The sequence below is a fragment of the Erpetoichthys calabaricus genome, chromosome 3 (assembly GCF_900747795.2).
Source record: "Erpetoichthys calabaricus chromosome 3, fErpCal1.3, whole genome shotgun sequence".
Taxonomy (NCBI): domain Eukaryota; kingdom Metazoa; phylum Chordata; class Cladistia; order Polypteriformes; family Polypteridae; genus Erpetoichthys; species Erpetoichthys calabaricus.
Genome location: NC_041396.2, coordinates 58,459,142 through 58,485,603, shown reverse-complemented (window position 1 = coordinate 58,485,603; position 26,462 = coordinate 58,459,142).

Sequence of the window (26,462 nt, the reverse complement as noted above, 5' to 3'; positions counted from 1 at the left end):
GCATCCCTTAGCTTTTTCTAGTTGCCAATATTAAAAAAAATCTATTGAGAGTTTATTACAGACAAATGCCTTACAACATACCAGAAATCATACAAATATATAACAAATGTGTGGCAGTAAAATTGCAATTCCTTGTTTGAAATAATTTTATTACTCCATGATGTCAGTGTTCAGGAGGCAAATTCCAGCATCACCTCCAGAATTTGCTGAAATATTGTAATGACTCTGTTTAACAGGTTTCACTCAAGAATACTTCCTGAGTAAATTTATTGGTTTAATTACAGTTTGGCATTTCAAAGGAATAATAATGAGGTAAAATCAGAATAATGGTGTAGAAACAACACTCCAATTTTATGTCTCATTTAAAATTAATAATTTTCTATTACCATGTATCTTGCAATCTTGAAGTGGTTCTGAAGATGTAAATCATGTGAAAATAATACAAATGCATGAAAGAAACACTATCATTTCTTATTTATTTGCCTGCCTCTTTCATTCAAGATGACTTACTAAATTCACAGTAAATCAAGGAAATACAAACCACAAGCAAATAAAATGAGACTAAATAATATACGGAGCATCATTTATTTAAATGAAGGTGAAACCCAACATGATTTCTGCACCCAGACAGAAATAAACATGCTGCTAAAGTTTCAAATTTCTAACCAACACTGTAAATCTCTTTGATTATAAATAACGCAAATGTTATTTTAATAAAGCTGCTTTAAAAAGGAAATTGTAAATTAGTTACATTTCCATTTAAATTATTTCTACAGACTGGGGTTCATGTCCTGGGTTTCATTCCACATTCAAAAGACATGCAGGTAAGCTGGACTGGTGATACTAAATTGGCAATGATGTGTGTGTTTACTCTGCGATGGCCTGGTGCCCTATCTAGGGATTGTTCGTGCCTTGTGCCTGATACTTACTGGCATATGCTACTGGCTCTATGTTGGCCTGTATAAGTGATTTTGGAAAATGACCAGCTGGATGGATGGAAATTTCTTTAATTGATTAAGTATGTTTTGGGCTCATTATTAGTTATTGGCTAGGCATCTAGTTTAAAAATATCAAGATATTTTGGTGACCTACTATGCATAATGTAATTGAATATTATATATAATAAAAGTATGAAATAAGTGTAATTGAGCCAATCCTAATAATTAGGTTTATTCTAACTGGCTTATTGGAAATGGTAGCCCCATGGCCCTGGGCTCCCTTGTTTACAGAATTTATAACATATTCTCCACCATCAGTGAGATACACAACAATTCTAATAATGGCAGATACATTTTCCAAGACTGCCAGATTCATTTTGTTAAATAAGTCCCCCTCAGCAGGTAGAAATTTTTATTGAAAATATATTTAGACTTCATCATATTGCTGCATCCAAAGTTTCTGATAGACGCCCACAGTTTTTTCACATTTCTGGAAGGATTTCTGTTCCCAATTACACAATAATACTTACTTCAGTATATCATTCAGAGTGTCATGGATCACAGAGTTATTTTGCATTTCGAAAACTGTTGAAGGTGTAATACACTGAATGCCAATCAAATTGGAATAAAGTTTGACCCTGGGAAGAACATTAATGCAATAGTTTGATGTAATAATTTGACTTTTTGGTAGCTACATTTTAGTTGTACTCTTAATAGACTGTATATCTAAAGAATTATCATATACTTCATGGATCTACAATCAAACTAATCTCTACTTTTCTCTGCTTTCTCGTCCAGTTTTCTGTGGTTGCATTTATGTGCCTGCACTGCCTGATCAAAGCACAGAGCAACCCCCTGTGATGCTCGAATGAAGGCAGGTGGCCCGGCTATCCACAAGACCTACTGTGTTAAATCCTCTGGCTGGAAATAATGATGAATGACTTAAAATCAATTATGCTAGGTAGAATGCCCTTTGGTCCCCTGCAGATTTTGTTTTTTTTTCTCCTCCCAGCCCTCTGACCTTTTCATCATACTCATCTTTAAAAACTTACAATTCAATAATATATATATAGGGACTCTACTGTTCTAATAATATCTTTGTTATATAAGCACATATTGGTTTATTCTTATTACTTATCCATTATTATTCTTAGCTGATTTGATTTGTTTTTCTTTTCTTTCAACTATTTCTTTGACATCTTGCAAAACAATTTGAGCAATTTCCAGTGAATGAAAATGTGCTACAGAAATACATTTTTGTTGAAGAAGTCAGGTGTTGCTGGAAGTTCTCTTTTTAAATGTGTGCAAGATCATTTACATTCCTATTGTCATAATATAGCTCCTTTTAGTGTATCTATTTTTATATGTCTTGTTGGAAACCATTGCTGATTTGCATTTTTTGCTTTGTGTTTAACCCCACCCACCTCTGCTACTGATTTAGCATCATTAATACAGGTGAGAACAAAGACCTCTTTGATTATTGTCATAGATTTTCTGTACTTGTATTTACTCTTTTGAAGGCCAACTATATTTAGGAGAGGGGTTTTGTCAGAACATGGACTGTGCTGTTTTTTCATGTATATAAATTTTGTATTTTCATTTAGGATAAAAGTTTGGGGGTGGCAATGCAACCCTATATATTGTAAATGCAAAAATAATTATTTTCTTTTTAGCAAGGAAACATTTCTGTAGACGCAAGTCTGAAAATAACCTGCCCGAGATGGTGAAACAGGTGATGAAGGTCTGCAGAGGGAGGAAGAGAAGAGGCATTAGTATACAGGGTTCATCGGCAAGGAATTACCACCACTAGAGCCTATATGCTGTCTCCAGTTTGCACGATTGTGACTATGTGTATATACAGTGCATAAAAAATTAAGGGAACACTTAGTCATCACAGTTTCTGGAGACTGTGTTGAGAGACATAGCAAACCTTCTTGTGACGGCATGTATGAATGTGCAATTCTGGAAGTGCTGGACTACCTGTCCAACCTGAATCGGCTGCAGGTACCACATCATGCTACTAGTAGTGACAAGAACACTAGGAAAATACAAAACTACAGAAGAATCAGTAAGGAAGGATAAGGAGAAAGCAATTGTCTGTGGTCACTACTTGCAGAAAAATTCTCTTTTTGGGGGGTTGTCTTGCTGTTGCCTTTCCAGTGCCCCTGATGTCACTTTCGTTTGCACCAAAGCAGGTGAAGTGAATTCACAATCGCTTATGCTTCCTAACTGGATAGACCCATATCCCTGAAGCTTAATTGACTAGGAGTTAGACTGTGATGATTAAGTGTTGCATTTTTTTTACCAGTATACAGTGTGTATACAGTATATATATATATATATATATATATATATATATATATATATATATATATATATATATATATATATATATACTAGCAAAATACCCGGGCTTCACAGCGGAGAAGTAGTATGTTAAAGAGGTTATGTAAACATATATATACATATACATATATATACATATCTACATATACACACATATATATATATATATATATATATATATATATATATATATATATATATATATACATATACACATCCACATATATATACATATATATATATATATATATATATATATATATATATACACATATCAACATAAATATACACATACATATACACACATACATAAACACACACATATACATATATACATACATACATAGTGCGTTGTAACACGGCTGTGATTGTTACATGGGAGGGAGACGACAAATCACAGCTTCCCGCTTTCTAATCGGGCCTGTGATTGGTGCTTTGACGGATGCCCAGATCCCACAGTATCTCCCCTTAGGAGAGGCGTTAGGCAAGTGTAATTGAATAGCGGTGCTGCAAGTTTAGCTTTACACCTGTTTTTAAGGCTTATTGACTGAAAGGGGGCTTTCATGAAAAAAACTTAGGGCTTTGCTACAGGATACACCCTCCACAAGTTAAGGAAGTAAAAATAAAGGTATATATTTCTGTTTTATTTAAACCTTTTAAGTTTGTATGCGGGCGGCATGGTGGCGCAGTGAAAGGTGCCAGTTAGGAGACCCGGGTTCGCTTCCCTGCGTGGAGTTTGAATGTTCTCCCCGTGTCTGTCTGGGTTTCCTCCAGGTACTCCGGTTTCCTCCCACAGTCCAAAGACATGCAGGTTAGGTGCATTGGCGATTCTAAATTGTCCGTGGTGTGTGGGTGTGTGTGGGTGTGTGCGCCCTGCAGTGGGCTGGCACCTTGCCCGGGGTTTGTTTCCTGCCTTGTGCCCTGTGTTGGCAGGGATTGGCTCCTGTATTTAGGATATAGCGGGTTGGATAATGGATGGATGGACATTTGTATGCATAGCCCCATTTGCCCGTTTTCATTTTTTTTCTTACTTCAGTAATATTTCAGCAAACCTGGAGCTTGTCAGTTCAAATCCTGGTACTGACACCACTGTGTGACCCTGAGGAAGTCACTTCACCTGCCTGTGCTGCAAAAAACAAAAGTAATGTAACAAATTGTACCTCAGATGTTGCAAGTTGCTGGAATAAAGGCTTAAGTCAAATAGATAAATATGTATTATACACATAGGAACTATTCATTTATTTTCAGTTAAGTCATCTGCAGCAAACCTTTATAAATGAGGGTTTCTCCTTTTTAGATAGTGCAAACTGTTTCTTCTTCATTGAGGTTTTCTCTTGGAGAGCTTTTTTCATTTCATTGAAAATTTAAGCAGCAGCTGCCAAAATATGTAGCTTTCTTATTAATTTTTCAACATTGTGTAAAATAACTTTATAAAGTAACATAAAAGGTTTAAATACTGGTTATCCTTTTACACTAAAATATTACTAAAGAGATACAAAAAAAGTAAAATGCACATGTTGTTTTTCTTTAAGGAGATTAAATATTACTGAAGAAAGAAAAACAAAAAACTAAAACAGCCAAATGGGGCTATGCATACGAACTTAAAAGGTTTAAATAAAACAGAAATATATACCTTTATTTTTACTTCCTTAACTTGTGGAGGGTGTATCCTGTAGCAAAGCCCTAACTTTTTTCGTGAAAGCCCGTTTCAGTCAATAAGTCTTAAAAACAGGTGTAAAGATATTGACAATAAGCTACACAAACCCACCAAGACATGGAATCGTTTAAATCAAGGCGCTGCTCTACCTTCTTCCAGATCGGCCCCAAGGCGTTCATATTTTTCCAAAGCAGTTCTGGTCTCCATCGGCATCTGTAGCTGAGTCGAAAAACACCATCACATACTATTAGTTAACGATTAACACATTCTATATGTATTGTAAGCATACAATACAACTGATAATATGTTGCGCTTATTTATCTGGTGTACCGACATTTTTGCGCGTTTAACAGCTGAAATCCAACGTGGTTTGTGCCCTTCAGAATGAAAACAGTTTTCGTTTACCTTTTTAATAAAAGGCGAGCTTTTAAGCCTGAGAAATCACCCCGTAAATGCACACGTTTAATTGCACATGTGTTAATATGTATGCTTACACACTGTTTCTTCTTCATTGAGTTTTTCTCTAGCATGCAGATCGGGGTAATTACATTCACGGCATTCGTAGTCTGAATCACAATCTGATTGTATGGGTGGTTACCTACCAGGTAACGCTTATGGTTGGCCAGCAAGTCAGCTAACATCAGCCATGGTGCCTTCAATTGTGAGAAGCAGATCATAGAATGGTTGAAAATAGTTTACTGTCAAATAATGCAAAGAGTACACGACACGTGCTTCGCCCTAATTCTTGGCTCATCAGGCGTACACAGTCACTGCACTCGCTTACGGGAATCGAACCTCGGACGTCAGCGCTAGAGGCGAAGCCCCTAACATTGCGGCACGACGTGTGGTTCGTTTATTTGACAGCATGTAGATCAGGGTAATTACATTCACGGCATTCATAGTCTGAATCACAATCTGATTGTATGGGTGGTTACCTACCAGGTAACGCTTATGGTTGGCCAGCAAGTCAGCTAACATCAGCCACGGTGCCTTCAGTTGTGAGAAGCAGATCATAGAATGGTTGAAAATAGTTTACTGTCAAATAATGCAAAGAGTACGCGACACGTGTTTCGCCCTAATTCTTGGCTCATCAGGCGTACACACTCACTGCACTCCCTTACGGGAATCGAACCTCGGACGTCAGCGCTAGAGGGGCTTCGCAGCGGTGAAGTATTGCTTTTAAATTTTAATTAAGAAGAAAAGAAAACCTTTTTAAATTGAGGGAAAATATACCCATAACAATTTGTTAAGGATCTGTTTTTTTTTTGAAGCTGCCTTTACACAGCCTGTCCGCTGTTTTATAAACGAACGCCATATAAGGCCGTCCTTTCTCCTTCACAGTCAGTTCACGTGATTACATGGGAGGCGTGATGACGCGATACGCAACCCCGCCTCCCACGGCCAGCGAGCTGCAGTCCATTACTGTATATGGACAAAAAAAGAGGTTCCAGTTATGACCGTTACGCTTTGAATTTCGAAATGAAACCTGCCTAACTTTTGTAAGTAAGCTGTAAGGAATGAGCCTGCCAAATTTCAGCCTTCCACCTACACGGGAAGTTGGAGAATTAGTGATGAGTGAGTGAGTGAGGGCTTTGCCTTTTATTAGTATAGATATATATATATATTGTGGAGACTAGCCTCGACACAGACAGGCAGACACCAATGGTTCAAAACACCACCACACGTTTATCCACAATATTTACAATAAATAATGTCCCACACACAACCCAGTGCCCCTGCACCACACACCCTCAGTCCAGGCTTCCCAAATCCTGTCCTCTCTTCACCGCCTCCACGACCCTCCTCTGAGCCTTGTGTCTTCCACCCGACTCCAGCTGACAACTCAAGGGAGGCCCCTTTTATGTCCAGCCAGACATGCTTCAGGTGCCCTCTGATGAGCTTCCTGCGGTACTTCCTGGTGTGGCGCATGAGCATCTGGAAGCACTCCGGGTGACCCTGGTATTCCTTCCGCCAACACCTCCAGGTGTGGCAGAAGTGCTGATGTCCAGGGCTCCATAGTCTTCAGGGCACCCCCTGGCAGTGGCCACAGGCCCTTATAGGGTTGAGATTCCATGCTCAATTCCCGTGGCCCCCATAAAAACCACGGTGGCTGCCCTCGTGGTCCGGGGGAGGCACAATACCTCTCCCGGTCCTTTTCGGCGTCTCGGCTGGGCACACCCCCATCAGCCCGCCACAATATATATATGCTGATCTTTTTGTACCAGGAACTGTTTGCCAATGATATCACCATGCCGCTGTTAGCATAACACATACAGTACATCTGCACACAAAAGCCATAGGATCTGTTTTATAAAAATGTATCAATCAGGTGCACACCTTTGTTTGACCTTTGTTTACACAAATGAAAGGTGAAATTTTGATGATTCAGTTAGAAATTAATATGGGAAATAAATATCATCATTTAAAGGTTAGGATCAGGACTTTTTTTTTGTTTGTTTGTTTGTTTTCTGGGGGCTATCAAGAAACTGAGCCTGTTAAAGCCCATCAAAGCACTCCTTGTGTGATTTTGGGCTATACAAGAAATAAGTCTATACGAGACTCAGACAGCATTTCTGTAATTTATAAAAACGTTTTAAATTCCCTTATTTTCAAAGATCCCAGATCAATGGGAAAAGGGATCTCTTCCTTAGCATTTCAGAAAAGGAGTGGAAGGCAGCCATACACAGAATTCACTCTAGCTCCATATGCACGAAGCATACAATTATTAAAGTTAAAGTCTTTTATCAAACACTATCTATCTCATTTAAAATTGTCCAAAATGTTTTCAGAGCAAGATCCAACCTGAAAACATTGCAATCGAGCTCTAGCCTCACTGGGCCACATGTTTTGGGTGTGCACCAAAGTAATATTCTGGACCAAAGTCTTGCTTTTAATAAATACAATAAAATGTAAAAAATAAATAAATAAATTGTTGTTTTGCCTAATAACGTTATCATCAAGTATCGCTTATCCCGGAAGAAAAGAAATAACGAGACCTGCCTCATTTGCTGAACTTATAACTGGGCTCATAATGTTTTGTGCTTACACTGTGAAAGGAATGAATTCTAGAAAAAAGATTAACTGATTGACCTTCAAAGAATAATTTTGGCTGTTTCCTGCATTCATATTCATCAAATAGTTTGTACAATTTTGAAAACTCACTCTAAGAGGCCTCTGACAGGCCATGTCACCCTTTGGAGACTGAATCCTGTGGCATTTTTCAATGATCGCAATTTTTCAAGTCAGGAAAAATTCTTGTCCACGGCTTTTCTAAAAGCTATACTGAATTAAGTTTCTCCACATTTTAATTAATGCTAGTGAAACATATACTATTCTTTTCGGTTCCTGTCGTACAAATTTATTAATATAGAAAAGAGGTTTGCAACTTGGTGTTCCAGCATTGGTATTTTATTTTGATGGAGGTTCACTGAATTCAACAAAACCTTCAGCTATATTCTGATGGATTACAGTATATCTACCTCTTCCCAAAAGGGGTTAGTCAAAATGGCAAGTTGGTCCTGAATAAATTTCTTCATGTCTTCACAAAAGACAATCAGGGAAGGATTACTGGCCTCTGCACCAGAGGAGGCTTCAATGCAGGCAGCTTTCTTCATAGGACTTGAAATATCAGTATGAGACTTTTTGGATGAGAACATAGCTGATAACCCAGTGAAAGGTAAGAAGCTTAAAAATAATGTTACTGGGAGAAAAGTACAACAAAGGATGGGTAAACAATGAGTGGTCCCCTTGAGCAACTGAATCACACTACCATCTGCCATCTAGGGTTCTGTCCCTTCTGATGTTATTAAAAAAATAATATAAGATGTAATATAATAAAGACCTCAAAAACAAACCTTATTGAAGTTCATCAGGCTCAATACAGTGAATTAAACTTGTTTACTAAATTAGGTTTATCTGAACTTTGAAGAATAAGTGGTTAGCTAAAACCATCCATTTGTATCCTTGACCTAGTACCAGTTTCTGATGTGTTAATTAACACTATACTAGAAATAGTTAACTTTTAGTTAGATCCTGGCATTTTTATATATTCTTTAAGGACTGCTGTAGTTATAACAACTGTTTAAGATAAATAATCTTGACTCTTCTTTTTTCTTCCTTTTTTAGACCTATTTCTAATCTGCTTTTTTAAGCAAAATTCTTGAAAAGTAGTACTGTATTTCAGTAGTTACCTGATTACTTAAATAAAAACTCTACTCTATATAAATTTCCTGTCAGGTTTTAGACCAACACATAGTACAGAAACTGTTTTTTAAAGTAGTTAATGATTTACAGTTTAATACTAACACAAACAAAATATTTGCTTATTTTCACGTAGATTTGAGCAGTGCATTTGATACCATAGATCACAGCATTCTTATTCGCCACTTTGGTCTGTGATTCAGTCCTTCCAGTAGTGCCTTAAGCTGGTTTCAATCTCATGTAATAGAAAGAATTTTCTTTGTAAGTTGGGGGTGATTGTATCTCAAACTTCCATTATATTTCATATGGTGTGATTCAGGGATAAAATCTGCTGTTATTTTAAATTTATATGCTACTGTTATAGTAGGTAAGATTACCACAAAATAGAAGGTGATATACTACATCTATACGGATAACACATAGCTTTACTTATCTACAGTGCCAGATGACTGTGAGGCTCTAAGCCCTCTGATTCAGTGTTTTACTAGCATTACAGAACTTTATATTAGTTATCTAAAATTAAATGTGATCATCTAGCTTTACAATTCAATCCAGAAATAAAGAATCTTGTAGTTATTGTGAACTCAGTATTAAACTTCAAATCACATAATAATGAAACTGCTAAGACTGCATTCTTTAAATTAAAAAACAAGAGATAGCCTTTTATAATACTTTAAGATACTGAAAAAGTGAAAAATGCCTATATTTTTTAATCAACTAGATTACTGCAATGCATTCCAAACAAGACTACTGTACATACGAAATACATATCTAGATCAAAATGCAGCAGCAAGAGACTTACCAAGAAAACGAAATTCTGAGCACAATTTCACAAGTCTTAGTACTGTTAGACATGTTGTTGCCTGTAACTTTGAAACTGATTTAAAGAAAGTCTTAATTGTATAAGAGCAATTTTGCTGCTTCTTATGTTCTACAGTGTTTGTCTCCCACCATTCCTACTTACTCATCCCTAATACTTTCAGTATTGCTGTGTAAAATTTAACGTAATTTTAACCTGAGATGTATTGTAGATGTAGCTTACTTATTGTCCCAGTTTAATGGTGGGCTTCCTATTAGAATTTTTAAACCTATGAGGTTAGGTTGAATGATGGTACTATATTGTGTGTTTGAGTGTGGAGGTTTAGTTAATGCATTTTGCAATGTACTGGGCCTCGTGTACAAAACTTGCTTAAACTTAGACATGTGTGGACGCCATTTCTTACATGAAAGTCAGGATTTATAAAACTTGAATTTATTGTGGAAATTGGCATAAACTTAGATAGTTTTGACCATCCACAAGTCCTACGGACACTTTTTTAGTGTTGGCATTTTAGCAACTCCAGGCAGCAGGGAAATCAAGTGAACAGAAAATCTAATTTCATATGTACTGTATTTCAATGGCATGTCAGTCACATTCTGATGTCTGTCCATCCATCCATCCATGCATCTTTTAAGCCCGATGGTTCTAAACCTGTAACAGAACATGAATCACATCATTTCTACGTAATGATTCCTGTGATGTAGGCTCCAATTCCCACACAACTGAGGACGACTCTAGGACATCTAAATTAGCTTATAAGTCAGTCACTGTCACAAAAAGACTCAAATACCATTAACAATATTTAGATGACAGACAACATTGGTTTTTAAGTTTGCTTCCCCACATTATTTTAATTTAGGCAAAATAAGCGGCTCCTTATTTTAAGTAGTTTGAAAATGTACTTACAGTGTAATATTTGGATGCAACTTTGTTTGAAAGTTGAACGGTTTTCTATTATTTATTTGCTTCATCAACTGACAGCTATCACGTTTTTGCAACAGGGTTAGATGTGACATGTGGTTTAGATTTGCTCAGACTGCCACACCACCGTACAGGCAGCCATAAACTACAGCGCCACGCTCTGCTGTTTCACTCACTCTTTGCTGATTAGAAATAATCTGTTTTGATGACAGCATCTTTTGGACGTGTGAAAAAATTAAAATACTGAATACAACTATTCAAGTGGAAATAACCTCCCTCAAGCTAAATCTGAATCGTTGAACGAACCTGTAATTGAGAGAGTATTTCTGTGAAGATTGGCAATGTACATGTGAAAGTTGCTTTGGTCAGGATAGATTATACTATTTGTTTATCCATCCATCCTTTACACACATTTACCCAGGGCAGGGGTCAGCCGAAGCCTATTCTAGCAAGCAACAGGTACAGGCAGGAACAATCTCTGGACAGAATGCCAGCCCATCGCAGTGTGGACACACACACATACATCAGGGTACAATTTAGCATTGCCAACTCACCTATCCATCTTTAGACTATGGGAAGCAATTGAAGCAAATTCACACAGACCCACATACAAACTCCACACTGCAATCACCTGGAGTATGACCCCTGACTCCTTACTATGAAACATCAAAGCAAAATAATGCATCACAGTATGTCTAATTAATTATTTTAAAATACTTATATTAACTTTGGCCTTGAAAATTGAGGAAAAAGTATCCTTTATGTGAGATTTTTTTTTTAGTAACAGGGTGTAATTTTCCACGCTGATGTGTGTTGGGCCAGTAACAGCATTTTAAGATAGTCCCAGTGAATTAACCAGTTAATGAAAAGGGCATGTTCAGTTATGAGACACACTCTGAACCATCTGGGGTTAGAAGGAAAGGAGAGAATTAAAACAAAACTGAGTGCCATTATGAACAATGCTACACATCCTCTCTCTGACACACTAACACTGAGGACTTTAAGTCAAAGAATTATTCAGCAGATGTGTGTCAGGAAACGCTACTGGGGCTCCTTTATAACAATGGTACGCCTGCATAATACCTCACTGTTACTGCCAAGTCAGAAGTTTTCTTTCTTTTTAAAAGTTTTTCATTGTTCAGACCATAGTGTGTGTGTGTGTCTGTTATATATATTTATTTAAAAAGTTTCTATAAAAAGCCAAATTTCTCTCATGGATAGATAGATCTTATTTGTCAATCTATCTATCTATCTATCTATTCTTTTATAATGCCCCGATCTATCTATCTATCTATCTATCTATCTATCTATCTATCTATCTATCTATCTATCTATCTATCTATCTATCTATCTATCTATCTATCTATCTATCTATCCTTTTATAGTGCCCTTCTCTATCTATCTATCTACCCTTTTATAATGCCCTTCTCTGTCTATGTATCCATCCTTTTATAATGCTCTTCTCTATCTATGTATCTATCCTTTTATAATGCCTTCATCTATCTGTCTATCTAACTAATCTATATGGGGTGAGCAGGCCCCAGTGGCCACTCCTTAAACTCGGCCAAATGTCAGCAATACCACAAGTTCAAATTAATTCAAGTTTCATTTCTTTCTGTTCTCCCATGGGTTTGAAGTAAAGATATCACTCAGGAACATGGTTATATTTATACAATGGTTAGGTCATGAATATTCAAAAAGGGTGTTTTTTAAGCCATATATGGTTATTGGTGGGAGGTGACTGGAAGTAGCTAAAAGCATGTGCACAAGCACATAGTTTTAATAAAAGAACTTGGGGTGGAATCTGCAGTGCATACAGTTTTGCAAATCCAATTTTGCTTTGTACGTACACAATTTTTACATTTCTTATGTAATCAACGTTTTAGTATGGAACGTAAGCAAGGTCTTATATATGAGGGCCCTGGTCCCTAGAAGCACAGGTAAAACATGCCCTCTAACACCCTGTAAAAATGTGCATATTATTTTTAATCAAACATAGCTTCTTGGTCTCTGTCTTAGGTATCGTCCCTGCATGTTATCAAAAGATGTAATGCTTTTATTAAAATAAAATGACAAGCTATGAAAAACACAAATGTGTTACATACTAGCAGCATTAACCAGAAACACATACTAAGAAAATGAGCTCACACAGAGACAAGCTCAGTGCAACCAGCAGTGCATTTTTATTCTAGGCCAACCTCATGCTGTTGCTTGCTAATTTAAATAAAACTGCTTTTACAATTGTTCATTTGGTACAGATAATTTTTGCTTCTGTGAGTTATTAAGCAACACCTGTTTGCTTCCCTGTCTTCAAATTGATTTATTCTGCATGCAGTGCCTAGATTCATTTTTTAATATTCACGGTTTTCTTAAAGTTGGCTTCATTATAACTGGTAAAAGAATTTTCAAAATCCAAACAAATACAATAATGGTCTAACTCCCTTCCAGTTTACAAGGTGGACTGCATTTGTTTTCTCTGTTTTAGCCTATACTGCATATGGCACAATTAAATCAGACGTCTATTGAGATATTCTCTAACAAAATTTTTTTATAGAGTTACAGGGACCCTTGTGCAAACATTGCATAAAAGTTCTTCTTTAGCTTTACAGTTTCATTCCTAATGAGTTTTGGCATTGCTGTTGTGATAAATACAGACTACCTTACATTCAGTACTGAGGTCCTGAACTGAGTCCATTCAGTGTCCATAACTTTGTAGCGAATCCCAGCTTCTGGGAGGAAGCCAAGTTTGCCAACAGATTTACGTAGTAATGAAGCAGCAACACTTGTCAAATGAGGTGACAGATGGAATTAGACCAACACCTAAGCCCTACAGTATTTCCTACCCCAACAACCGAATATTAACAAAACACACCAGAAGAATGTCAAAGTAGATTAAAAAATATAAGCAACAAATATGAATATGACTATTTACAAACACAGCAAAGAAAGGTTATGACAAACACACAAAACAAATACCAAATGATGATATGTACAGTCCCGAAAAAGTCTTTATTCTATGTAATGGTCGTGAATCCTGAAATTCAAACAACAATTAATTGAAGGAAAGATGTGGTGGTATAATAATATTCTTTACTAGGGGGTTTGCCCCCTGCTCACTTCACTCGCCAGTAAAGGCCTGAGCTACGCGCCAGCCACTTCGTGTCTCTGCCACTCGCGTTATGAAGAGGGGGGCTGAACGCACCTCAAGGAGACGCGGTCGCTCCTCCCAAACGGTGATACAATGGGAAACAAATTGTTTTTTTTTTTTACCTCCTCTTCGCTCGATCAGCTGCTGGCTTGCTGCTGCTGCCATGACATGTGATCTGCATCTTGCACGGCGCTTCGAACATTTAAAAGCCTGTACAGCAGCTGTACTACTCTTTGTATTTTATTTCCGGCCCCGGCATGGTTAAATCTCTTGGCACAAAGTCTCGTCTCATGGGATATGGGTTCTTGATATTTTTTAGTTTATAATTTAAAAATGGAATAAGAATCTGAAAATCTAACAACATCACATTAAAGTTCGATAAATTCTAAAAAGAATGATACCAAACATATATATGTAGGTTTTAAAATAAGCCAGATTTAAAGCGTGACAAAAAACATCACATAAAATCATTGCATAAAATCATTGCATAAAATCGTTGCACTTTTAGGCTTAGGATTTTATATATAGAGAGTAGATTAAACTGCTTTCTGAAAAAATTGATAATCAACACAGTCCTACCATCAGAGCTCAGAAGGTGAAGGATTGTCTGAGACTCACCTCTTCCACAAAGAGCAACTGCAGACACAGAGAGAGAGAATAGCACATGCAGCAGACAGGAATGGAAAACAAATTACCCACCGCTGCCCCTATATCTGATATCTGTAAAACCGCTTTCCCTATATCTGTGCAAAATCCTCCTTTGCAGCGGAACTTCAGTACATAAAGAGTTTTTTGGGTCAAAAAGTCCAGCCACAGCCTTCTCTTCTGGATTTATAAGTACAGTACCTTTAACAACATAATACAATTCACACAAGCCCGTCCGTATCCATGCAAACCTGTTTAAAGACACAAACCATCTGAGCTAGTATTGATGTTACCAACATTTAATAATCACCAAACAGGAAATACTATACAAAAATGAAAACCCCTTATGTTGCTACTTAATCTATCCAAGGATGGAGGACAGGCAATTCCTGAGGTGATTGATGATCTAACTCTACCTTGTGGAATTTGATAGCTATTCCAAAGGCACCCTCACTACCTAGGTTAGACCAAAGAAAAATCAAGAAGTGATGGGTCTGTTCTGTCATCAATAGATGCAGTGTAGAATCCAACAATGCCTGTTAATTTGTCACAGTGCATGCTGAGACACGCATCCATCCTCATCTTTACCTGAAGAAATATATAATATTAATATAAGTTTTTATTTTGACTTTGAAATGAATGAAAGCAGTACAATGTGTGGAGTTAAAGTCCAAGGAGGTTATGCTCAGGCTTTATAATGCACTGTTAAACCTCATCTTGAGTATTCTGTGCAGTTTTGGTCTCCAGGCTACAAAAAGGTCATAGCAGCACTAGAAAAGGACCAGAGAGGAGCGACTAGGCTGATTCCAGGGCTAAAGGGAACTAATTATGAAGAAAGATTAAAAGCGCTGAGCCTTTTCAGTTTAAGTAAAAGAAAATTAAGAGATGACATGATTGAAGTGTTTTATGAAGGGAATTAGTACAGTGGATCGAGACTGTTATTTTAAAATGAGTTCATCAAGAACAAGGGGACACAGCTGGAAACTTGTTAAGGGTAAATTTTGCACAAACATTAGGACGTTTTTCTTTACATAGAGAACCATAGACAATTAATAAGCTACCAAGTATCATGGTAGACAGTAGGACTTTAGGGACTTAGGGATAGGACTGGCGAGCTTTGTTGGGCAGAATGGCCTGTTCTCACCTAGATTGGTGTAATGTTCTAATGAAATTTTAAATATCACATATGATATGCTCAAAGCATTATCTGTTTAATTAAAGATATGTGTAAGCATAATTGTAGCATATTCATTCACTTGAAATTGCTAACACACTCATTTGCTGGAACAGAAGCTTCATATCTTGTTTGGACTATTGTGTACTCCTACTTGAGTTTTTTATTGGAACTGCAGAGTCTGAAGGAGTTTCTGTCCAGCACTTATTTAACCTTTGAAAAGCCTGCGTCCTCACATTTCTTAGGTAGGTGGACTTTACATGTACATCTCACAGTCAATATCAAAACCCTTACTTGTTTGGGAAATGCTAACAACTAATTTTGGGTGGTAAGAGATTCTCTTGAGCCATCCTCAAAACCCATATGCATCTAACAGCAGGTGCATCCTCCCTGGAAATGTACTCTTTTAAAGAAGATGTAGTGATACTTGAGATAATATACAATATCCCTCCCAGTAGTCACAGTAGAGAAATTAAAGCAAGCAAATTATGGTATAAAAGAAAGGACATATTTATCTTTATATTTAGCTTTTAAATGTTGAATTTACTCTTATAAAGAAACAACTTAGGAAGCCTATAGGGCAGAGGATGCCTTCCATTATTCCATATGGAAGGACTTCAATGAGTGCATGAGCTGTATGCCTTTTTTTTGTTTTGTTCTTTATTTCGCCTTATACAATTTCTTGTATTAGGAATTTGGTAGTTTTCGCATACCCCTTGGGGTCAGAGCGCAGGGTCAGCCATTGTACAGCGCCCCTGGAGCAATTACAGGTTAAGGGCCTTGCTCAAGGGCCCAGCAGAGTAGGATCTCTTTTGGCAGTGACGGGGATTCGAACCGGCAACCTTCGGGATACCAGCACAGATCCTTAGCCTCAGAGCCACCACTCCGCCCACATTTTATACCTTTACTTGCTGACAGTACATCATCTTGCTTTATGACAATGCCTGTTAGCTCTTATTAACTAGTAGATGCACGACATGTTGAAGACAGGTAATAAAATAATTAAAAAATATCTCTTGCCTTATGTTCTCTTCCAGCAACTTTCCTCAGTATTGGCATGTGTGTAAACATTTTTTTTCATTTACGCCCCCACCCCGTAAAGCTGGCTTTGTCATATCCTGTCGCTTTTATACCTTCCATCTTTGAAGTTGCCTCCCATGATGTTCTACCACCTCGTGTGTCTCACAGTCACAATTCGTCTCTGGTTGCGTCTCGTTGGCTGACCACTTTATAATTAGTTTTAACTCTTTAGAAACCATATACCGACCATTAGGTTTTATTAACTCTTTACAGAATATCCATTAGTTCTCTGTCTTAGCCATATGGCTTACCCATCATTAAGGTCAGTTAATGTTCAGATTTCATTTCTTGCTGGTCACCTACCTTTTAAGACTCCGTTTGCAATGGTCATTCTACAATCTATGGCTTGATTGTGTATTAAGGTAAAATTTAATCTTGTATGTCAATAGAATCTGTCTGCATTAAAAGAGTCAGGCTCACTGAAAACAGTGATGTATAATCTTTGGCCACACTTCAGTTTTTTGGGGTTTATTTTTAAGGAAAACGTTCCACTGTTTGCAGCCTAGATAAACCATGGATAGCCTTCCATTATAAAAGGACTGTCATGTAGTTTTTTAGTTTGACTTTAGTTCTGTACAAACTAAAATCTCTTGTAGTTCTGGCCCTCACAAAATAAAAAAATATATTTTGAAAAATGCTAATTCAAGAACAGGGGCTTATCTACTATGAAACTAATGAAGCTTAAACTTCAGGGCCCCTAATCCTTTTGTCCACATAGCTAAAAATGTTTGGGTGTCTACTGTATGAGAAGAATTTTTTTAAATAATAATATCATTAAGTAATAAATCAGTCATTTAATATTTAATATTAATTCAGTCTGTCCTGTGTAGAGAAAAAAATAATCACCTTATGTATTTAACTGTTATTTATTCTTCAGTATTGGCAATGATGTTAGTAAAGTTCACTTTGAAAGATGATTTAAAATTCTTTCATGTTGCATTACTTCTAAGCCCTGCGGAAGGACTTTGGAAAGATGTCATCCAAGTTGATTATTACATGTTCTACTGTGTGGGGTTTGTGCTTTAGAGTGCAGTCTGGCATTCCTTATCAATATTGTCCAGCATCTGACAAGATATTATATACCTTTCCATGAAGAAGGGATTGTTAACAATATTAGAACAACCTGCATGCATGCTGACAGTTAGCTAAATTATCCGGGACTTGGTAACTGGTTCATTCACCAGCTTTTCTGGATTGTCTACAAAACAGAAAAAATAGTAAAACAAAGGAGACATAGAGGCTTAAGATGCAATTATAGTAAAGTTATTGATCTCTGAATATTAATTTTTGCTTCTTATAAATTCTGTTAATTACTGAAAATAGGATTTCCGATAATCATGGCTCTTTCAAAGCAGTGACTTCAAAATTTAGGACCTGCTGGTTGACGCTGTTTCACTTACAATTGCGAACAGACTAATACATCCAGATTCAATATTTTCAAGGTGATGTTTGTGAAAGGTAATGATATGAGAATTTCAAAGCTTTTTGGAAGCCCCAAGGTGAGTAATATTATAATAATTTTACAGTATGCCTGGCAACAGCATTCATTTTGATATAATTTAATGTAGTGTTTCCAAGATTGTGTGATGAGGATGAAAGTTTAATTGTAATGTTTCCAAGTATGTTTCATGAGGCTGAACAAAAAGAGTTTTGTTTTTTATGCTTTACCCCATTATAACTGTGTTCACGTGCATAGAGGTAAGTCTTCAATTACCAGGGTACCCCAGTTAACATGCCATCAGGTATTCAGCTAACCACACTGAAAACCCACCAGGCCACTACAGGACTAGCTTTGAGTCTGCATCTCATTGTTAACTGGCAGCCAGTTAAGAAAACATGACGTTATTAAAAACAAAGAATACAGCTCTTTATGACTAAAAGAAAAAACTAACGGTTGTCAGTCTTAATAAGTGAGTTAACAGAAATGAGGCACACAAATGTTGTTTAATCCATGATTGCTTCAGCAGCCATAATTGGCTTTTAATTAAGAAACTAGGTTGGAACAAAAACTTGCAGCCACCACAGCCTTCCCGGATTGGACCCCTACTCTGCATTTCTTCAAAAACTATTTAGAGGTGATTGACAAATTGTGAAGACTTATTAGGTTCCACAGCTCATAATACATAAAAGCCATTTATTTTGAGAAGTATAAAAATGATTTAAAGTCAACATACAGTATATTAAGGACTGACTTTTAAGTGAAGCTGTAATTTGTATTTCTGTCATATCTAACATATATAGCCATGCATGATCTCTTCCCCTGTCACTCATACTTTAAAAATGAATGAAGCCCTCCTGATTAATTTAGGTGGAATGAATGAAAAATATACACTAAGTTGGCTGGTGTACAGAATGGATCAGGCAGTGGTGACTAGGATATTTTTCACTTTCTATCATGGGACATGACTTCTGCCCCTGTCTTTCCATTATCTAAACCTTCAGAGTGCGAGGGCCAGGGTAATAAAGTCTCTTTTAAGGTAAACTGACATTATCTGAGTGAGATGCTACAGGAACTTGGACGTAAACAGGAAAACACAAATGAACAAAAACGGTGGCAGAATTTTCAGAACTAAGCTGAAATGTTTAAATTGCCTAGTTTTTGGCACAATGTCTGCACACATCCACAGGGGATAAGATGAGTGACACAAGTGATAAGAAGGCAACAAGGTAGGGAGAAGGACAGGGGCATGTTGAGAAACGGAAGTGTTGCTCAGAGCTTAAATCCCTCTGGTAAAGAGTAAACTTCACATTTGGAGATACCTTGAACAGAAAATTTAAGTGGCAAGTGAGATGTAGATAAAAATAGGTCTTCTTTAGAGAACTAAATCTTCTAACCAAACTAATACCAGGAGTGTTTACTGTTGACAGAGTGTTGACAGTCAGCAAACTATTTATATTGATAGTAGAATATCACCTTAACTACTTATTAATGTTGGACAGTGGTGACATTTTGCATTTTGATTAGCACATTGAAGAATGAATTTTGCTGTACTCTGTATACATGACAATAATGACCCTGTAAGTCAATAAAACCTACTAGGAATTTACTTACTTAAATTATTCCTAACATCTCTTACAGGTGGTCAATTTCCACCTGTCATCTCAATTAAAGACACTAAAACATAAATGGGTTTTACCTGAAAACAACCTCAAAATGGCACCGTGGCTGTAGATCTATAAGAATTTATTAAGCACTCTTCTTACAGCAAATATTTTGACCAGTCTGTCTGAAGTTCAGATGTGGGATATTGTAAATACTGCTTGCAATCTTTGATCTTCATAAAAATTGGAGGGAGTTAGGCAACTCCTGTCATGGATATTAGAGACTGGCAACCTTCCATCCATCCATCCATTCTCTTCCGCTTATCCGAGGTCGGGTCGCGGGGGCAGCAGCTTGAGCAGAGATACCCAGACCTCCCTCTCCCCAGCCACTACTTCTAGCTCTTCCGGGGGAATCCCGAGGCGTTCCCAGGCCAGCCGAGAGACATAGTCTCTCCAGCGTGTCCTGGGTCTTCCCCTGGGCCTCCTCCCGGTTAGACGTGCCCGAAACACCTCACCAGGGAGGCGTCCAGGAGGCATCCTGATCAGATGCCCGAGCCACCTCATCTGACTTCTTTCGATGCGGAGGAGCAGCGGCTCTACTCTGAGCCCCTCCTGGATGACTGAGCTTCTCACCCTATCTTTAAGGGAAAGCCCAGACACCCTACGGAGGAAACTCATTTCAGCCGCTTGTATTCGCGATCTCGTTCTTTCGGTCTATACCCATAGCTCATGACCATAGGTGAGAGTAGGAACATAGATCGACTGGTAAATTGAGAGCTTCGCCTTGCGGCTCAGCTCCTTTTTCACCACGACAGACTGATGCAGAGCCCGCATTACTGCGGATGCCGCACCGATCCGCCTGTCGATCTCACACTCCATTCTTCCCTCACTCGTGAACAAGATCCCGAGATACTTGAACTCCTCCACTTGGGGCAGGATCTTGCTACCAACCCTGAGAGGGCACTCCACCCTTTTCCGGCTGAGGACCATGGTCTCGGATTTGGAGGTACTGATTCCCATCCCAGCCGCTTCACACTCAGCTGCGAACCGATCCAGAGAGAGCTGAAGATCACGGCCTGATGAAGCAAACAGGACAACATCATCTGCAAAAACAGTGACCCAATCCTGAGTCCGCCAAACCGGACCCTGTCAACGCCCTGGCTGCGCCTAGAAATTCTGTCCATAAAAGTTATGAACAGAATCGGTGACAAAGGGCAGCCCTGGCGGAGTCCAACTCTCACTGGAAACGGGTTCGACTTACTGCCGGCAATGCGGGCCAAGCTCTGGCACCGATCGTACAAGGACCGAACAGCCCTTATCAGGGGGTCCGGTACCCCATACTCTCGGAGTACCCCCCACAGGATTCCACGAGGGACACTGTCGAATGCCTTTTCCCAGTCCACAAAACACATGTAGACTGGTTGGGCAAACTCCCATACACCCGCCAGGATTCTGCTAAGGGTGTAGAGCTCGGAGGTGGGCTCCCCCATCTCTGGGACTGAGGTCATCGAGGTGGTCAAAAAACTCCTTGGTGGCAGGGCCCCGGGGGTGGATGAGATACACCCGGAGTTCCTCAAGGCTCTGGATGTTGTAGGGCTATCTTGGTTGACACATCTCTGCAACATCGCATGGACATCATGGACAGTGCCTCTGGATTGGCAGACCGGGGTGGTGGTCCCCCTCTTTAAGAAGGGGGACCGGAGGGTGTGTTCCAACTACAGAGGGATCACACTCCTCAGCCTCCCTGGAAAAGTCTATTCGGGGGTTCTGGAGAGGAGGGTCCGTCGGATAGTCGAGCCTCGGATTCAGGAGGAACAGTGTGGTTTTCGTCCTGGTCGCGGAACAGTGGACTGGCAACCTGCACAAATAAAATAAAATCAGTTTTTGTTAGAACAAAGCAAGCTGCCTTTGAGAAGCAAACAATAACTTACTGCACTTTTCTAATATCTCTGGAAAGGTGCAGATTTACAGTATATGACAAATTCAGTAAATGGGTGTGTTCATGGCTATTCTGGGCATCAGCATTGTCATTTGTTGGAAAAAGGAAACAGGATCCTCATATGTCATGGCGCTGCAACAAATGATGAACTTATGGCAAGGTTCAGCCGAAATGTGAAGCACATGTTTTTAATACTGCCGGAAAAGTTTTTGTTCTTTTCGCTTACCCCTTCTGCAAGAGAAAGTTAACATCCATGATTTTTATCAAATACTATGCAAAATGGTCTTTTGCTTTGTTAAAATTGATTCTTTTTGAACTTCTTGTTTTTTGTTACAAGCTTATACAGTAATCCCTCCTCCATCGCGGGGGTTGCGTTCCAGAGCCACCCGCGAAATAAGAAAATCCGCGAAGTAGAAACCAAATGTTTATATGGTTATTTTTATATATTTTAAGCCCTTATAAACTCTCCCACACTATTATAAACATTTCACGCACAATTATACAGCATAAACCCTTTGTATTCTCTTAGATATTAGGTAAGATTCGTTGAAATTATGTATGTAAACACAGTTTACATACAGTAAAACCTAAATATTATTTTAAAGATATCGAGCGTCTCCGATATCACATATGTTACAGCCATTACGACAGACAGGCCACCAGCAATAAATACATACAATGCAAGAAAAATTGTATACAGTAAAATGTGTGTACAGTGACACTAAACAATGTACATGTAATAAGTACTGTACGTAAATAATTAATTATGGTTACTCACCAACAATGACACGACGACTTGTCCGATAACGATGAGTTTAATTTTACTGCACAACAAAGGATAGCGTTACAGCTCTTCTAAAGGAGCACCACCGTTTTTCTTCTTCCATCACTCTTCAATCCAAATCCCTAAAGCAGATTCCATCCAGACTACTGCCTTAAAACGTCCACTTGCAACTCATTTTGCGCCCTGGTTAAAAGACACTGCGGCCGTAGATCTTATATGCTTTTCCTCCTTTTTAAATAAAAAGAATTGTGGACTCATTTATGCTGTAATGGTGTCCTGCAGCGGTGTAGCTGTTTCCTTCCTTCAACATATCCAAAACTTTTACCTTTTCTGCAATCATTTGCATCTTCTGTTGGCGCTTGTGCACGTTAATGCAAAATGAGTGAGATTAGACTTCCTGGTTAATACAGCACTCCGTTGCTGAGCCAATCAGCAGCACACAGGAACTTAAAAGCGTGCTCTGATTGGGTAGCTTCTCAGCCATCCGCCAATAGCGTCCCTTGTTTCAATTCAAATGCGTCCCTTGTTTGAATTCAAATGGGCAAATCAACTGAGGAAGCACACGTACTGTAGACCGCAGACATCCGTGAAGCAGTGAAAAATCCGCGATATATATTCACATATGCTTACATTTAAAATCCGCGATGGAGTGAAGCCGCGAAAGACGAAGCGCGATATAGCGAGGGATCACTGTATGCCAGACAGCTACTGCCATGCTTTGCAAAATTTATATAAATAAAATCAGTCTTTTTGTTTGTTCAATCACACAAAAACAGCTGAACAAATTTTTCGCAAATTGTTGCATGTATGTTGCGATTTATCCATCTTAAAATATAAGCTGTATGGAAAATCAGAGAGAGGTATTGTAATGGGGGAGCAAACCAAAAAGCAGTTGCAACGTGTGGAATAAAATTCCCTTCTGGCAGCAGGAGTGCACTGGGGTTAATGGATGACAAGAAAGTTTTGCATCAACCAAAGCAGGAATCCTGTAGATATAGCACTTCCTTCTTAACTAATTTGGATAACAATTTAATTGCCTTGTTGGATTACACCTTTTGTCTAAAAACATGTTTTTTGTCTAATTGTGGGTTGTGTTTAACCAAGTTAAATTTCTATAAAAATGTTTTTTTCTATTTATTTCCATCTAGACCCTTTTCTAAGAAATAAAATGGTATGCAATGTTGCTAAATCTATCTGGAGCAATGTTTATTTTCTTTCCAGCTCTTCAAAAGCTTTTAATACTCCAAAACACAAAGCCAAGTTTTGTAGTTGCCAAATCGCATGTGAATCCAAGTTCAGGGCAATTTTGCAAACATACATGTGAAAGGAAACTGTTTTGCTCATCACTACCTCTTATTTTTAGGCTGTATTTTCCTTAGTCTATGGCGGGATATCCATGTCCTTAGACAAGACAGCATGGTACGTATTGCATTGTTTACACGTGACAGTAGCTCTGAAATGAACTGATTACACTACAATTTATCAAATCAAAACTTTATATTTTTTAAAAAGACAGCACTAATATACACTGTGGCAGGTGGCCGGGTCCCATGCCTAGCCAGGACACCCTTTCTACACATGTTCTGGGGGAGCAATCATGGACTGCGCAATACCTCCCCCGGGACACTTGGTGGCAGCGTGCCTGGTTGAGGATGGTGCCTCAATTTCCCACAGGGCTCCATGGGAGATGGAGTTCTCCACAGCCCTGTTGGGATCTGGGGTGGCCGCCAGGGGGTGCTGCATGGGTCCCTGAGCCGGCCTGGACAACTCTACAGTCCTGCCCGGAAGTGCAGTCAGAAGCAGGTGATCAAGCACCTGGAGCACTTCCGGGTGGGCTATAAAAAGGCAACCACCACTCAGCCAGAATCAGGAGGAAAAGGACGAGGTTGCCAGGGAGGAGTGGTGGTTCGAAATGGGAGTGTTATTGTGGTTTGCTGAAAGTGCTTTGGGACTGTGTTATGGCCCAGGGGTTTACAGGGAAGACGTGCCCTCCAGCTGAAGAAAAATAAAAGTCTTTGTGTTTTTTACACATGCCTCTGAGTGAGTCTGTGCTGGGTTGGGCGCTATACAGCAGCCAATTCACAACACCTACTGTAAGTGCGATAGAGATAATCCTCAATTAAACAAAATGAGACACAGTTTCTTTGCCTGTGGTGAGTTGTTGTTTGAAATAATGTAGAAAGAAAAAGGCAGAGGATTGTGTCAGTAAATTGTACTGTTTCTTGATGGTAAACATTGGTTGAAATCCATCATATGATGAGGTAGTTATAATTGTAGGGTCTGATGTCAATAAAATGTCACGATTTGCTGCAATTTTAAATCCACATTGAATGAATAAACTTTGAATGATCTTTATAGCATTATTGTCACTGGTGCTGTGTCCTTTAATAATATGGAGACCAGCAGAGATATCTGTAAACCACTATCCCCCCTAATCCCCTCTACTGTAAATGCTTACTACAGTCCTTGGATTCAGGAGCCACTTTATTAATATGTAGTTATACATTTGTTCTTGAAACCACACTGGCAAACACAAAGAAGTAGCATTCATGGTTTTAACCCAGCAAACTCAATGTCTGAATCCAATCATACACCAAAAGAACAAGTTCTTGATTCATGAGAGCAGGGATAATGATAGTTACAAGAGAGGTAGTGCACATGATGGATGGGACACTAGCATTTTATCCAGCAATGGCAACAGGGTCAATGTTTAAAAAACACAAAACTATGTGCCATCTTACCTTAATCCATTATGTAAGTTTACCAGGGCAACTCAACCTACTTTCACTGGGTTTTAAATAAGAAGCCTATTATGTATAATTTTCTGTTTTACAGGTGATCACTTTATTATTGATATTTTTAAAGAAATGGTGTATTGTTCTGCACTACAAGAACCAAATGAAAATAAAGTTCTTACTGGAACCACAGTTACATTACACATACACCAACTGAATTTGGATTTATACACACTATGAAATGTCCATTAAGAAGATTTTGCACAGCACTGCCAGGGTGGTCATCCAACCCATGTTCACACTGTGTCTTCAACTGGGACTCATGACAGAATAAAAAATTCTGATTGCCTTGTGCTGGAAAACGTCCATGGAGTAAAAATAACTGATTTCCTTGCTTCCTTGAGTTTATTTACAGGTTCCTTGAATTTGTTTTGGCAAGGCATATGCTCCATAGTCATCTGTCCTAACATGATGGAGAATCGGAGAGTCTTTACCTGGCCTACCTAGTATATAATTTGCTGCCTATGTACTGTGGGGAACTGAGGGTCCTGGCAGGCCGCACACAATCACTGACAAATGATCTCTAGCTCATACAAAACAGACTGTGTTGCATGGAATTTAGCCTCCAAAAAAACAGGGTTTTTTCCCACCTCACTTTGATTTTAGCATCATTAAAATTTTGGTGCTGAACTACTCATTTCCTCTTCTTCCATTGACCAATTGAGCACAAGTTTGATTATCCATAGTTGGTATTTTGTTCTTGTAGTCTTTTCTTCTGTTAGGTATTTTACATATAGATCTGTGCATTGTGAAGCTGATTCTGAAGTGCTCAGGCATTTACAGTAATATTGGTGTTTTTCCATCTTTCATTAATTCCTAAATGACAATCCACAAATGCTGCATCTGCTGTTAATGGCAGCCATAAAATACTACTGCATATTTTTTCAGTCTCCTTTTAACTAACTTTCTTTAATTTGAGCTTTTAGGAATACACATTTTTGGAAAAATGTAGGTGCAGTTATTGTTTTTTTTA